The 14,911-nt window shown below is 35.4% G+C and overlaps 1 pseudogene; it reads right to left on the minus strand.

Moving 5' to 3' along the window:
* Window positions 1-2,885: 2,885 nt before the first annotated feature.
* Window positions 2,886-3,828, minus strand: LOC111757316 (glyceraldehyde-3-phosphate dehydrogenase-like; annotated as a pseudogene).
* Window positions 3,829-14,911: the final 11,083 nt, after the last annotated feature.

Below are 14,911 nucleotides of genomic sequence, written 5' to 3' on the forward strand. Positions count from 1 at the left end.
TTCTAGAACAGGAAAAACCTATAAGGGCACAATGACAACATATAAGAATATTTCTATCTATTTTATTTTTTAATTAAGAGACGATTTCCTCTAGAATATAATATTCAAAATATGGACTAGTTAATGTGGTTATCATTTTTCTGAAACCTTGGGGCCAGATGTGTTTCAGTAACAAAATTTTTTTACATAAAAAATCCCCTAATATTATACTTTGTAGCATCCCTAATGGAATTTGGGGACTATTTAGTATTTAAACATTAGTATTTCAGAAAGGGATGTAAATATTCACAGAAATTAGTAAATAAAAGAATAATTGCATTTTAATTTGGGTCAGATTTTGCCTCCCAATGCACAGAGGTCAAGCCAGGTTTGATATTTTTACCACACAAATTCCAAGAAGCTTTTTGTTTCCAGAGATGTGGGGATTTTGTAATAGGAGATAAATTATTTTAGACTAACAGAAAACTTTTACTAATTTGTTACATTTTGCCAGGCACCATTGCTTATATAAAGCATATAGGTTTGGTTATATCATCATTACAGCCTTATAATAAGCATACTATTTTATGAGGAAAAGAGAGGTTAAATTCACACATTCAAAGTCACACAGAGTTTAATCAGATTTAACAAAGGCAATCTGGTACCAAAATCCACACCTTTAACAAGTGCATGGAAGTGGTTTTCTGTAAGTTACTGAAATGAAGAATGTTGAAAATGCATTAATAGAGGAAGAGAAATGAATGAAGAGTAGATTAGCCCAGAAAATATTCTAAGCCAGTGTGCACAAGGCATAGTGTGAACAATTTTATACAGCAGGTAATAAACTCAGGTGTCTTTTTTTGTCATTTACTTGGTTTCAAGTGGGTAAACTGGTGTTAGGATACAAAGTACAAAAGTCAGTAACCTTTCTTTTCAACATTTTAAATTTCATCTTCCCATGATTGATTCTAAGGGAAATATTTCTACACAACTGGATAAATGTATAATTTGCTAAGAAATGTGTTTTATTTGTAGGCAGGAGACACCATCAAAGAAATGATAATCGACTCATACAAATGAATGAAGTACAAGAAAACTAACATTTCTAACGAGAAGGAAAGAGAATAGGAAAAAGAAAAAATTCTTGGTGGAATTTGTCTTTCTTTCTTTCTTTTTGAAAATGCACAGGTGGGACTCTGGGCCTCCTCTATTCTAGGCAGATGTTTTAGCACTGACCTACATCCTCAGCTCCACAATAAATTCCTGAGGAACAAAGATAGATAATAAGATAGAAAAGATCAGAAGAAGAAGAGAAATAGTCTGATGTAAAATTTTAACTTAGCATAATTAGAATTGAAGCGGTACTTCAAAAACAACAGCATGAGTAAGAGAAATGTACTAAAATTTAAAAACATGTTATAATATGCTGTAGAATGAAAGGATTTTGCCCTAGATAGGTCACTACAGCAGTGAGAGGCAGGACCAAGGGACATTTACCTTGAAAGCATTTTCCCCGCCCCTAGGCAATTTAACTGTAGAGAGAAATGAATTCCAATCTGCTATTTGGGCACCAGCAATGCCCCTTTAGGCACCACCCCAGACCAAAGCTATATGTATATCCCCCACACCACGTGTCCTGCCCAAAAACCAGGCCCCCAGCAGTCATGGCGTTTCTCTCCACATCCTTAAAATAAAGGCCACTTTATTTTATATTCTGCCTTCTAAAATCCTATAAAATCAACTTCTTAGAATTAAAAATATTGATAAGACATGATATCAAATCCTGCTGAAGGAAGTTCTTTACTCAAATGTTAATTTGATAGATTCTATAATATATAAATTCAGTCTAATTTCTAGCATAATATTTTCTGATGACAAGTAATAACTACTGAAATATAACAATCTAAAAATACTGTATTATCATTTCTCAATATTTTCCTAGTTGTATTTTCTGGTGTCTTATCAAGAGAAAAATAAATAAGAAATAAAAGTGAAAGAGGCAAAAATATCATTCCTCATAGTTTTTTCATTAGACAGTATATTGGATAATTCAAAGTTACTAATGAAATACTGTTAATGATATTTTATATTAATAAATTAAAATAATAATCTACTATAAAACATAATGAAAACAAATCTCATTTAAAAAAAACGTAACAATAAAATTTGAGACATATGCTGAACCAAAAGTATAAAGTTTTAGCAGGACACAAACTCAAATATTCTACAAATAAAATCTTTATTTAAATTGTTTTAAAACTTGAAATATTTCTCAAAAACTGTCATTAGCAGACTCAAATACAAAGATCACACTGAGAAATTTGTAGTTCTCAGAATTCTAATAGGGTCACCAATTATTATTACCTACTAGTAATCAGAAGTTTGTGCACACCTTCCCTGAAGTGTGAGTAGAATTTGTAGCTTGCTTTTAACCAAAAGAGTATGGCAAAGAAAAATGAATTTGCAGATATGATAAAGCACCTAGTCAGCTGACACTGGATTAATCAGAAAAAGGATGGACTTGTTCCTACCTTAGTAAAGGGGGTCCCTGTTATAAAAAGTTCAGAGTTTACATGAAAGAAGAGACAAAACATCAGAGATGCTCCTGCTGGCCTTGAAGAAATGAACTTTCTGGTTTTAAAATGATATGAGAGGGCCATATGGCAGGAAACTACCTGAGGCCTTGGGACCTAATAATGACCTTGATGATTTTACTTTTTTTTTTTTTTTTTTTTTTTGGCTGTGTATAGTGGGCCTTATTGATGGTGCATAGTGAGCCAGGGGTCCTAAACCCTCCCTTTCTCCAGAGGGCCTGGTGTGGAAGCTGGGAGGCGGGGAGATTCTCTTCACTGGGGCTGAGTGGGGCAATGACTTCTGCGACGAGGCCTCCCTGCCCCTCCATGGTCTCACCTGGGGCCAGGTGATGGGGCCATGTACTCCTTGAAGGCCATGTGGACCATGAGCTCCACCACCCTATTGGTAGAGCCAAACTCATTTGCATACCAGGAAGTGAGCCTGACAAAGTGGTCATTGAAGGTGATGCCAGCCCTCCTCGAAGGGGAAGAGTGGGTGTCACTGTTGAAGTCACTGAACACAACTTGGTCCTGGGTATAGTCCAGGATGCCTTTGAGGGGCCCATCTGATGCCTACTTCACCACTTTCTTGATGTCAACATATTTGGCTGCTTTCTCCAAGTGCCAGGTCAGATCCATGACCTAGGTGTGGTCACACGTAAGGCCATGCCATTGAACTCTGGGATGACCTTGCCCATGGCTTTGGCAGCACCAGTGGACTTGGAAATATGTTCTGGCAGTTCCCTAGTGGTCATGACACAGCTTCCTAGAGGGACCATCCACAATGCCAAGGTTGTGGTGAAAGACATTGGTGAGTGGAGCTGAGCAGTTGATGGTGCAGGAAGCACAATCTTGAGGGAGTTGTCTTACTTCTGGTGATTCACTTCCCTAAGGAACATGGGCACATAGGCAGAAGCAGCAGAGATAATGACCCCTTTGGTGCAACCCGTCAAATGAGCCCTGACCTTCTCCATGGAAGTGAAGACACCATGGACTCCACGACAGTGTCGCCCGCTGGCTGTTGTCAGTATCTTGCTCCTGGAAGATGGAGATGGCCTTTCCACTGGTGATGAGCTTCCTGTGCTCAGCTTTGATGGTGCTGTGAAAACTTGCCATGGGTGAAATCATACTGGAGCATGATAGTCACAACATACACTTTGCCAGAGATGAAAGCATCCCTGGCAAACAGGCACCCAACACAGCCAAATCTGTACTCTCCCATCTGCACCCTATCTTGCCTGATGCTGTACTGGAGAAGCTGTGGTCTGTCCAGCATGCAGGAGCAGAGAACTGACAATTTTACTTTGGAATGGGTGTTACACACTCTTTTAACCTGTCTGTAAGGTTTATCCTTGTGTGCATTACTTTCATAATGTGTTTTCTGTGCACTTAAGAGACAAAGACAGAGATAAGAAAAGCTTCAGGAGATTGCAAGGCCCCTCAGAGGAGATAAAGCTAGGGAGTTGTTTTTATGGGATTGGGTTAGGGATGGAGACTAGGTGAGTGGACGGTCATCAGGTAGGGAGAGGACTGAGGGACCTTTTGAAGCAAGGGGTAGAGACTACCTAAGTGGATGGTGTTGGGGGAGAGATTCTAGGACCTTTGGCACGTGAGTGAAAGGGAAGACAGAAAGTTTGTAGTTTGGGGACCAGAAGTCAAGCACCAGGAGTTAGTGTAGGAGAGATATGCTATTGTTTAGGGCTCAGCGGCTTGATAGACTGGCCCCATACTGAGCCTAGCAGAGTCCCATAATAGTCCATCAAATAAGATATTGAGTGTTTTCTTTTTGAGATACTCAATGCTAATAGATATTAAATGAAAACAAGGAGGGTTCAAAGATAAACTGGAAAATGGTAGAAAAAAGACTCTGGGTATAAAACACGTAGTATATATGATAGTTATTCAGTTCATAATCAATTTAGTATTCAGAGTCCTAACGAGAGGTGTTGGCAAGCTCTGGAGAGATTATACCTGTGACACATTGAACTGTGGAACAACACCTTCAAATTATTTTCCAGCATTTTTCTGACTGGATTTTTCCTCTGATAAGTTTTCCATTTATTTCTTTCCAGAAATCATAGCACTGAATGAGAAACTAACTTAGACTCTGTGTGGTCCAGTGATTTTACACACTCTATTGAAAGAAAGAGGCAAAGAGTCCCAACTTAGACACAATGATTCTCAAGTGAGAAAAAAGGTCAAAAGGCAGAGTAACAAAAGATAATTGTATGGAAGCACCCAGCAAGAAAAATTTTTTCAGAGAGCTATCACACTTAAAATCTAATTTTATCCTTAAACAGCCCTGCAGAAGGAGAGCTAGGGCTTACTATTCTTGCATTTCAAAGGAGTACCTGAGGTAACAGGTTAAGTGGCCTGGCTATCTGGCAATGCAGTGTAGTTAGTGACCTTTGTCTACAACATCATGTGAAGACTAAGGGGTTTCAGAAATTTTGATGACCAAAACACCTTTTGGTGGTTTTTGAGAGTTTAAAAGATTTTTATATTTTCTAAGCTTTTATCTCTTTTGCCATTAACTTCAATTTTTTTTTTCTGCTCCAAAGATTTTCTGACAGTAGTTATCTCTACAAGGACAGAATTTCAAGAGATTTTACTTTTATCCTCTCTTTCTCTTTCTCTCTCTCTCTCTCTCTCTCTCTCTCTCTCTCTCTCTCTCTCTCTGTCTTTTTCTTTACAATAAGTATGCGATGTATACATGTGCTCTGAAAATTATAATGGTTATGCATTTTTAACATTTTAATGTAATATTAAAGTTTTTTGCTAATTAAACATGTTTAAAATGTATAATGTAGGACTAGGGATTTAGCTCAGCGGCGTAAGTGCCTGCCTGCCAAGTGTGTGACCGTGACTTCGATTCCCGGTACCAAAAAAAAAAAAAAAAAAAAAAGTATAATGCAAACCAAAATAAATTTAAGTAACACTGTATTTATATCTAAGGCCAGAGTAAACATTTTAAAAACATAATAAGAAATAGCTTAGCACACACATTACAAATATAGACTTTGAAATCCAACTTTGGTGTTCATAATCCGGCTCTATAGTACTAGATAATGCTCAAAAGCCAGGGACTCTGATGCATGCTTAGATAACCAAAAGGATTGCAAGTGTGAGGTCAGCATGACAAATCAGCAATGCCCTCTCTCGGAATTTCAAAAAAGACAAAAATTAAAAAGGCTGCAGATACACTCCTGAGTATAATAAGAATTACTCCAAAGAAATCATCAATAAACCTTTGCTATTATTAGTGATGAAAAAAGTTAGGCAAAATGGTTAAGGCACAAACCTTAGCATTGCTAAAACCTATACCACAAAACTGGCATAACCTTTATTGCATCTATGACCCTCAATAGAGTGCCTGTTTACAGTAAGTCTCAGTGTGTCTCATATGCAAAAGAAGAATTCAATACCGTGCTTATGAAGTTCATCAAACAGTAATGTTTAGTTTTCATTAGATTGCTGACAGCTATAAATTTTTAATTATTATTGTCATAATTGGTAACTACAACTCTTAATTTTCCATGTGACATGATGACATTTATACTAGTAATTATTTTTTGCATTACCCTCACTAAATTATTGTCTGAATCAAGATCAACAAATTAATTCAAAGTTGCCTGAAATATAAACCTAGTCTTACCAGCATCAGTAATAAGAATATTAGAGAGGAAACAATTTCCTGGGGGACCATCATAGGAAGATAGTGTCTTATATATACACTGACGATAAATATCACTCTTTTCCAGTGGATTTTTCACCAAGAAGTGTAATTCATTTATCAATTTCAGAATCACATACTAAGAGTAACTAGAATCGGCTTCTCTAGTACACTAGTCATCACGTGCTGTTTCCTTCCTTCAACAAATATTTACCATACCTCATACTATGTGGAGCACTATTCTTGGGTCTGGAAATGAAAACATGTTGACAATAAGCATTATTGGCAAGTTCACTTTTCTTGTCAAGCGTAGAATAGAATAAATAATGAATATATAATTAAAATAGTTTAATACATTTTAGATACAACAAAAAACAATATCATAGTAATTGGGAGGTGATTAGAATGAAAGGAAATGTACCATATAAAGTAGTCAGAAAGACTACACTGAAAGACTAGTTTGCATTGAAAGACTGCTTTTAATGCAGTTATATTGGACAAAAGTTCTGAAGGACAAAAGGAGCAATACCTGTAAGACCCAAGACAAAAGACAGCTGAAACCAGAACAAAATACCATGAATACTGTGTCCAATGTGACTGAAATGGCATGCAGGACAAACAGAAAGGCTGGCAATGCTTTGATTCTGTAGCCTCATGGAATTGGTCAACGCTCAAGGTAAAAATCTTGCGTGAGAGCAGCTGTAAGAACAGTTTGCTGTAAGTGGAGTGGCTAGAGTCTGTGGAACCTGTGCCAGCTGTGACCTTATAAAGCTGTAGGGTTGGGATCTCTCCATATCAAGAGCATCCACACATGTAGCTCAAATCTTGGAGATTGGTACTTCATAACTAAAGACATTAGCTATTTTTCTTTGCCGACACTTTATTCTCAGAAACATGTATTCTTTTAAAACTAAGTAAATGTATATCTAAATGCATAATGATCTCTCAAATATTTTATTTGAAAATGTTTGAAAATATATATGGGAGTGATTTGTTTCAGAAAGAAAAGAGGGAGAAATTTTGTTCACCCTTCTTTCCCTAACAATCTCAGGATTGTACAATAAATACAGTGATGCCTCAGTTATTGAATGGCTGGAAGCTCAAACTTTGAACTACTTGAACAGCAAAATTTGAAAAAAAAAAAAAAGCTTTGCTCACTGTTTCAATGTTTATGCATTAGCAGATCTGAAAATCTGACTTGAATAAACCTCGATGGGACTGAGTCACGTGATGCACCACTATCCAGATGCAAAGCTTCTGGATCGGCGCCACTTGTCCAGACAAAATATCATGCTTGCGTTAGTGTGTTAAAACATCTGTCAGTGTGCTTTATTCTTTCTCTGCATTATTTGCATAAAATATAACATAACCATGGCTCGAAAGAAAGTTAGTGGTACTGATTTAGGGGAATTTAACTCCCACCTACTATACGTCTTGTAGGAGTTCGTGTTCTCTAAAATCGAAGAATGAATTTTAGAAACATTGGAGGTTAAGAACAGAATATATTTACTGAGAGAAAGAAAGCTTCTGTCTGAGAGAGACAGAAGGGATCTCATTCAGGTGATCAAAGACTGTCTTTTCAAGGGACTTTTTTAGAGTAAAATCATAGGGTGAGATGGGTTCAGAGAGGAGAAAACTGGAAACTCACAAGGCAGAAGGGCATAAGGCGGGGCAGAACTATTGTTAACCAGTAAGATGAATTGCTCAGATAAAATTGATTAAATTGGGGACAGATGGGGAAGCAAGTCATGTAGAAAGTGGCATTCTTACAGAGTACTGACTCTTCCTGTAGGGGGTTGGCAGCAGGTGACTCCTGACTTTCTCAGGGTGATAGAGAATATCAGTTCACAGGATATGGATGCATTTGTTTGATTATTATTATTATTTTTTTTTTTTTGTCTTGAAGTCTGGCCCACAGCAGGTTTCAACTGTGTCTCCTATAGTTACCAGGCACCTGGGGTTCTGCACTGGCTCCTTTGAAGACCTAGCCCTGTCTTACTGCCTGTAATATTTCTAGCTAACTCAGCTGCTTATAAAAGTACCAGCACTAAAGTTAAGAGGAAAACTGAGAATCATGACAGAGTTAAAGAAAGAAATCATTGTGAAATTTGTTAGTCCTCGAAAAAGGAATTTAAGTGTAACTTTTGGGCCTCAATAGAAATTATTTGGTTTTCCATTATTTCTTTTGAAAAAAAATATGTTTAGTTTTCAAAAATTTTTTTTGTTTGTTTGAACTGGAGTGAACTGAGTTCGACAACCAAGGTATCCCTGTATAGAATTTAAAATACTGCATTAAATTGTCATTCTTATATTAGGGATTAAAATATTTCCTTAAGCCATTCTAAAATCTTAAATTTAACTTTAGATAAATATGTTTACCTGGAATTCTCTAAGAACAGCTAAAGAAACATAAGGATATGCTTTTTTGTCTTTTCTGATCTAATCACATATGTCATTTAAAATGACAATGAAGTGTTACAGCATTACCGCAAAAAGAATACAGGGTGTTTATTGAAATGTGAAGGAAGAGGACAATAATGGGCTTATATCCTCCTCCCCACATTTTCTAAATCTCCAAACTCCTTCCCATCAGAGGCTTTGACTCGGATATATACTGCAAATCAGAAACACTCAGCCTCAGATATTGTTTTGATTGCTGGTAATCTCCTGTTTCACTGCTTTATTATAAGCTAATAAATTTATTTTTTGACTTATACAGAAACAGCAGGAACTAATACTTTTGCAATCCTTTGCTATTGGACATATGCCATAATTAAAGTTCCAGCATGTAAAAGCAACTGGCAAACATAACCAAATGCTTTTACTCATTTTTCCATATATAATACTGAACTTTACATTTTACCTTTCCTTAGCAATTAGATTTGGCAATTTGGTACATTTTTTGCTTGCCAATGGAAATGAAAACTGTTATGTGAACTGACCTGTAAGTATCTCTCATATGAAACTTGTCTCCATGGTCAAATTGGTGCAAAGTAACAGTGAACCCCTGAGATCAATTTATTGAAGAAAGGAGAATCCTAAACACCTAGTCATCTGGTGGAAAGGCACTGACTGATGAAAAACAACTATTTATTAAATTCATGTGAGCATGTGTGTAAGGTAACAAAAGCAAAAATAATTTGAAAGTACTGCATTTTCACATCTTTAGAAGTAAGAGCAAAGGAAACTCAAGATGAAATTGCTGACCCTTAGCATCAATGGTAAGTCAGCATCTGCATGCAAATATTCTTTAAATCTTGTATTTCCCTTGGAACTTCAAATTTCTTCATCTAATCTCTGTAGGACACGAATATTATAATAAGCACAGAGCACTGAGTTCTATGAATATACAATATATGTCCACAAACAAAAGTAAAGATCTCCTTTCCAATTATTCATTGAAACTTAACAAGTACAGAGTATTGCAGCAGATGGGGAGATGTTTCCTGAAAAACAAAGAAACTTTCTTAGATCTTAAGGACCATAGAAACAACTTAAGAAAAATTCTTGCATGAACTATATAACTTCAAAATTCTGTAGAGTTGTGGTTTTTTAAATCCATTTTACATCAAAAAGTAAATGTATGAATTTCTAAAAATAAATTTTATATTAAAAAATTTTTAAATTAGACTTAAAAACTTAAATGATAACATTGCATTTAAAAATATCATTAGTATGAGGGCTGGGGATTTAGCTCAGCGGCATAAGCACCTCCTTGCAAACAGGCAGTCGTGAGTTCGATCCCTGGTACCGATTAAAAAAACCAAATTAATATCATTAATATTAATATGCAATTATTTTACAAATATTTTTGTTATAAGCTCTAAATGACCAAGTGATTAAATTGTCTCTTCAACAAAAGTACAACTAAGTAAAGTTTTCATTATTAAATGAGAAATCTCAGAGTTACTATGGTAAAAAAAATTACCTCGTTTATTGCTAAATGATTTAGCTTGGTAAGCATTCATTGTGGACTTATTGGGAAGCCTCTTTCTCAGAATTCTCCAAAGTTATAACTTTATTGTAATTTCCAAATAAAAAAATAAATCCAGGATACTGTGCATGTGTATGCAAACATAAATGCATATATATATATATATATATATATATAAAACTTTAATATAATCATTTTATGAAATAAAATTTATACAGAAATATAAATAGAAACTATATAACCTAATGAATTTGCAGACATAAAGCATCCTTATGTAGCCAAATAAAATAAAACATTAGCATCTAAAATCCTTTCTTCAACCCTACTTAATTTTAAAATGAACTATAAATACTTTAACATATGGATTAGTTTTGCCAACTTTTATACTAAAGTAGTGATATTATATTTATCCATAAAATTGGATTTGATTTTGTTTATGAAAAGTTTTTGCCCTACTATAAATTATTGAACAATTATGGTGGTGGTCTAATGTGGTGGAAGGCCAGAGAGGGAACTTTTACCATGCTTAATACTTCCTGCTTCTTCTTCAGCTCTAATTGCAACTCCCTTCCTGTTTGCATGCACAGAGAATTCCAACGGGCTCCTCACACATCATCGGTAAATGCCCCATGAGCCACTTCAATCAGTGGTCTTATAACCCTCTGCCTCTCTGTGTCTGGTTGAAGGAGACAGCCCAGCTGCAATGGGTTGTGTGCTCCTTTCCACATCCTCAACTCAATAAATCTGTTCATTTTGTACTTTTTGCTCCTCTATTGCACCAGAATACTCTAATAGCTTATTCTTTATCTGAACACTGCTATATGATGTTCACTTCCTGACTGTATCACAATAATTTTGTCTACTCTGGTGTGTATTGGGGTATTCAGCATGTTTAAGTACTACTAAATAAATACTGTTATTTCTGTTTTTAAAAATATTCTTACAAAGTTAAACACATGTACTTTATAAGTACTCTTAAAAACTATGAAAAACTTATGTATGATATAAAATATACGCAAGTGCACACAAGTTTTTCAGATAGTATGATGGATCATGAAAATAATCAATATTTGCACACAATTAAATTACAATTCTATTTTAAATGTTTTTTTAGAGAGTTTTAACAAAGAATTGTAAAACTTCTCCAAGACACTCAACTTAGAAACTGCCTGACAGTTTAAGGGCTTGTTCTGACATCTTATTCATAAATGTTATATTATGCATGATATGTGTAGAATTAGTTTTTGTACTTTGAGCAATTGTAAGGAATCCAAGGACATGTATCATGATAAAAGAGAAATTGAATGGTTAAACCATTAAATATATGTGACAAGGAGTAAAACTACTCCTGTACGTTATCCATTGTACTCTTTGGCTGACTGCCAATGGTGTTCAATCAGACAGAGAATTCTTACAAAACGAGCTGTTTCTGAATTAAAAGACCTGTCTATGGTTCTGGACAAAAACAAAAATGTCAGTTGATATGGTCCAAGGCTTTCAACCAGCTAAAATTACTTTTCCTTTGTAATTCAGATAAAACTCCTATCTCCCCTTGCAGTCGGCGGGACACTTAAGACCCTTCCTTTATCTTCAAGTGCTTGGTTGTCTGATGCAGACTGAGTGGAGAAACTTTTTCGCCACATCATTCCTGGCCCCATGTATTTCTTGCTTTAGGCTAAATAGGCTCTATCAAAATATTTTGATTAAACAAAAGTATGTTTAACTTAGAAGGAAGTTAAGTTACAAGCTGATGCATCCATTCTACTTTTAAATTTTTATTGAATTGAATGATGCTATAAATTCAATAATGATATTTCTTCTTTATATTCGCTACTTTAGGAAATCTGTTATATAGTTAATGATATACCATGTCTATAAGTATTGTTTTCTTTTGTTGTTGTTGTTTTTGTCTTAGTACCAGGAATCCAACTCATGACCTCACACTTGCCAGGCAGGCACCCGTGCCACTAAGCTATCCACCCCTCCACCTGTATTGTTTTCTTTAAAGTAGTTCAAGCCCAAAATTCCAAACTCAGGACTCCTGTGGGAATGTAGTCCTGTGTAAACTCAAAGATTGGAAACTCCCAGAATTATTTACTAAATATTTGGAGCAAATTAATTCTAAAAACTTTCTGTGAGGTTGAAATAATTTACTGAAATCAAATCTCAGTTCTGCCATTATTTTAGCTGATGAATTATCTAAGCTCTCTTTTTATATAAGGAAAGGAAACAATGTTAGGACCTACAATATAGGTTGGAAGTGAGTAAAATACCTAGCTAGTCACTTTTACAAAGAAAGCACAATGTAAAATTATAATTATTATCAAATGTTTCAGAAAGAGAATGCATGAGCCTTATCTGTGAAATTCCAAACAAAAAGAAAATCTGAGAAATGTGGAAGCAGGAAGGTTTTGAATGCTAACTCTAAATTTGATCCTGTGGAGCTTTAAATTATTACATAATCCTCCTAGACTTCTTTTCCTAATCTGTAAAAATAGTTATTCCTAATTTGAAGCATTACTCTAGGGATTCAGTGATATTAATAGATACATATTCTACCAAGTACATATAATCTTCTAATAATTAAGAGCATTATTTATTCTTTCATTTTTTTTTAGCTGAAGTTTTTTAAATAGCCTAAAGGCACTTGATGGGGGTAAAATCATTAGTAATCAAGGAATTGGTAGATTAGAGGTAGAGAAGTAAATAAATTACAGTCCTAAACATGCCACATTTTATCTGATACTCCTGCTCAACAAGCCAACAACAACAAAAAATATCACATAATGTGAGACCTTCAAAACAATGAAATCATATGCACAAATAAAATATGACACTTCATCCTTGAGAGTTTTTCACCACTGCAAGATTTACCTTTAGATCCAGCCAAAAAAAAAAAAAAAAAAAAAAAAGATGGATATGCCTCAGGCTGGCAAGACTCACAAATGTGAGGCAAGGCCAAAATAAACGTCAGGCAATGACTTGGCTTAAATTCCTGTTCCTTCAGAAAATACAGTTGAAAACATTATTTAATCATCTTGTTACTGGCAACTGAGTTAGATAGAAATATTATATGCAGTCAGACAGGGCTAGGTCCTATAATGAGCCAGTGCAGAAGCCCAGATACCTTGCACCTGTGGGGGAGATAGATACCTCCTGCTGTGGGCCAGGCCTCAAGACAAAAGATTAAACAACTGCATCCATATTCCAAGGACTGATATTCTAAGTAGGTCTATATCACCTTGAGGAATCCAAGAGTCACTATTCCAAACCCCTAAGGGAAGAGGCACTGCTTTTTGAACCTGCTGCTTGCTACACTTGTTTCCATTGGTGCCTGATTTAGTCAATTTTACTGAGCAATTAATCTTATTGGTTAACCATAGTTCTGTCCCACCTCATGCCCACCTTGCAATTTCCCAGCTTTTCCCCATCTTGCACCCGTCTCACTTTTACATCATAAAATTCCTTAGAAAAGACAAGAGGTTCCCCGCCCCACCTGCTCTGGGCCCCTTCTGTCTCTCTCTGATAGAAGCTTTCTTTCTCTCAATAAATTTATTGTTCTCTTAACTCCATTGTTCCTAAAATTCACTCTTTGATTGTAGAGAACATGGACTCATACTGAACATATAATAGGTTGGGAGTTTCATTGCCCTGCATCAATCCAACTGTTTTCTTTGCTGATATTTGCATTTGTTGTAAAATGAGTAAGTTGGAGCAAGACAAAACATAATGATAATTCCAAAAAAATTCATTCATTTATGCTACAATAAAGTTGTTGGCTTAAAAAAATTCTTAGCCATGTTCCAGTCACTGAAACAGAATACCCAACACATAAAATTTAAAGAAAGAAAGAAAGATTTTTTTTGGCTCAGAGTTTCAGTCCACGATCATGGAGCTCCAAGGCTGAAAGGCCATGGTAGAGAGGACAGCTGCTCAACCCATCGTAGCCAGGAAGCAGATAGAGAAAGGAGGAACCAGATGCAAGAATGCACCCTTCCAAGTTATACTTCCAAAGACTGGCTGCCAATCACTCTATACTTCTTAACAGCATATGAGTTCACTAAGAAATGAATCCATAGATGACGATTGTAGCTACTCTGGATTCATTCATCTTTCCAACATGAGACTTTGAGGGTACACTTTAGATCTAAATCATAGCAAATATATTTCTGGGAATTTTATATACACAATTGTTCATTGATTACTTGCAATGTTGAGAGAGTGAGAAAGCTAAACATACTGATAAATGCTCCCTAAAATCATCAAATCCAGCACTCTTGTGCAAGTGAAAGACAAGCATGACCCAGTACACACTATTCTGTATATTTCAAAAATGTAACTGAAAAAACAAGTACTGATTTTTTTAAATGTATGATGAGTGAGTGAATTAATAATGATAAACAAAGAGCAAAAACATTGTTTTTCTGACTTATTTTTAAAACCATTAATGGCAATGGTCATGGTGGTGTGTACCTGTGATCCTAGCACTCAAGAACCTGAGGTAGGAGGATTACCACGAGTTCAAGGCCAGCCTGCACTATATAGTGAGACCTTGTCTCTAAATAAGTAAATAAATAAATAAATGACATCTTTTCTTAAGGGAGAAATAGAGCAATAGAAACTACATTAAGGCACTCACATTTTTAGTTTTGCATAATATGAAACCTTTATGTATATGCAATATTCACACAATATTTTTGAAATATTTATTACTAAGTCTACTTGCTCTTGATTATATTGAGGCTGAAGTTC

The sequence above is a fragment of the Cavia porcellus genome, unplaced genomic scaffold (genome assembly GCF_034190915.1).
Source record: "Cavia porcellus strain 051 isolate PalLab524CR breed Dunkin Hartley unplaced genomic scaffold, mCavPor4.1 scaffold_30, whole genome shotgun sequence".
Taxonomy (NCBI): Eukaryota; Metazoa; Chordata; class Mammalia; order Rodentia; family Caviidae; genus Cavia; species Cavia porcellus.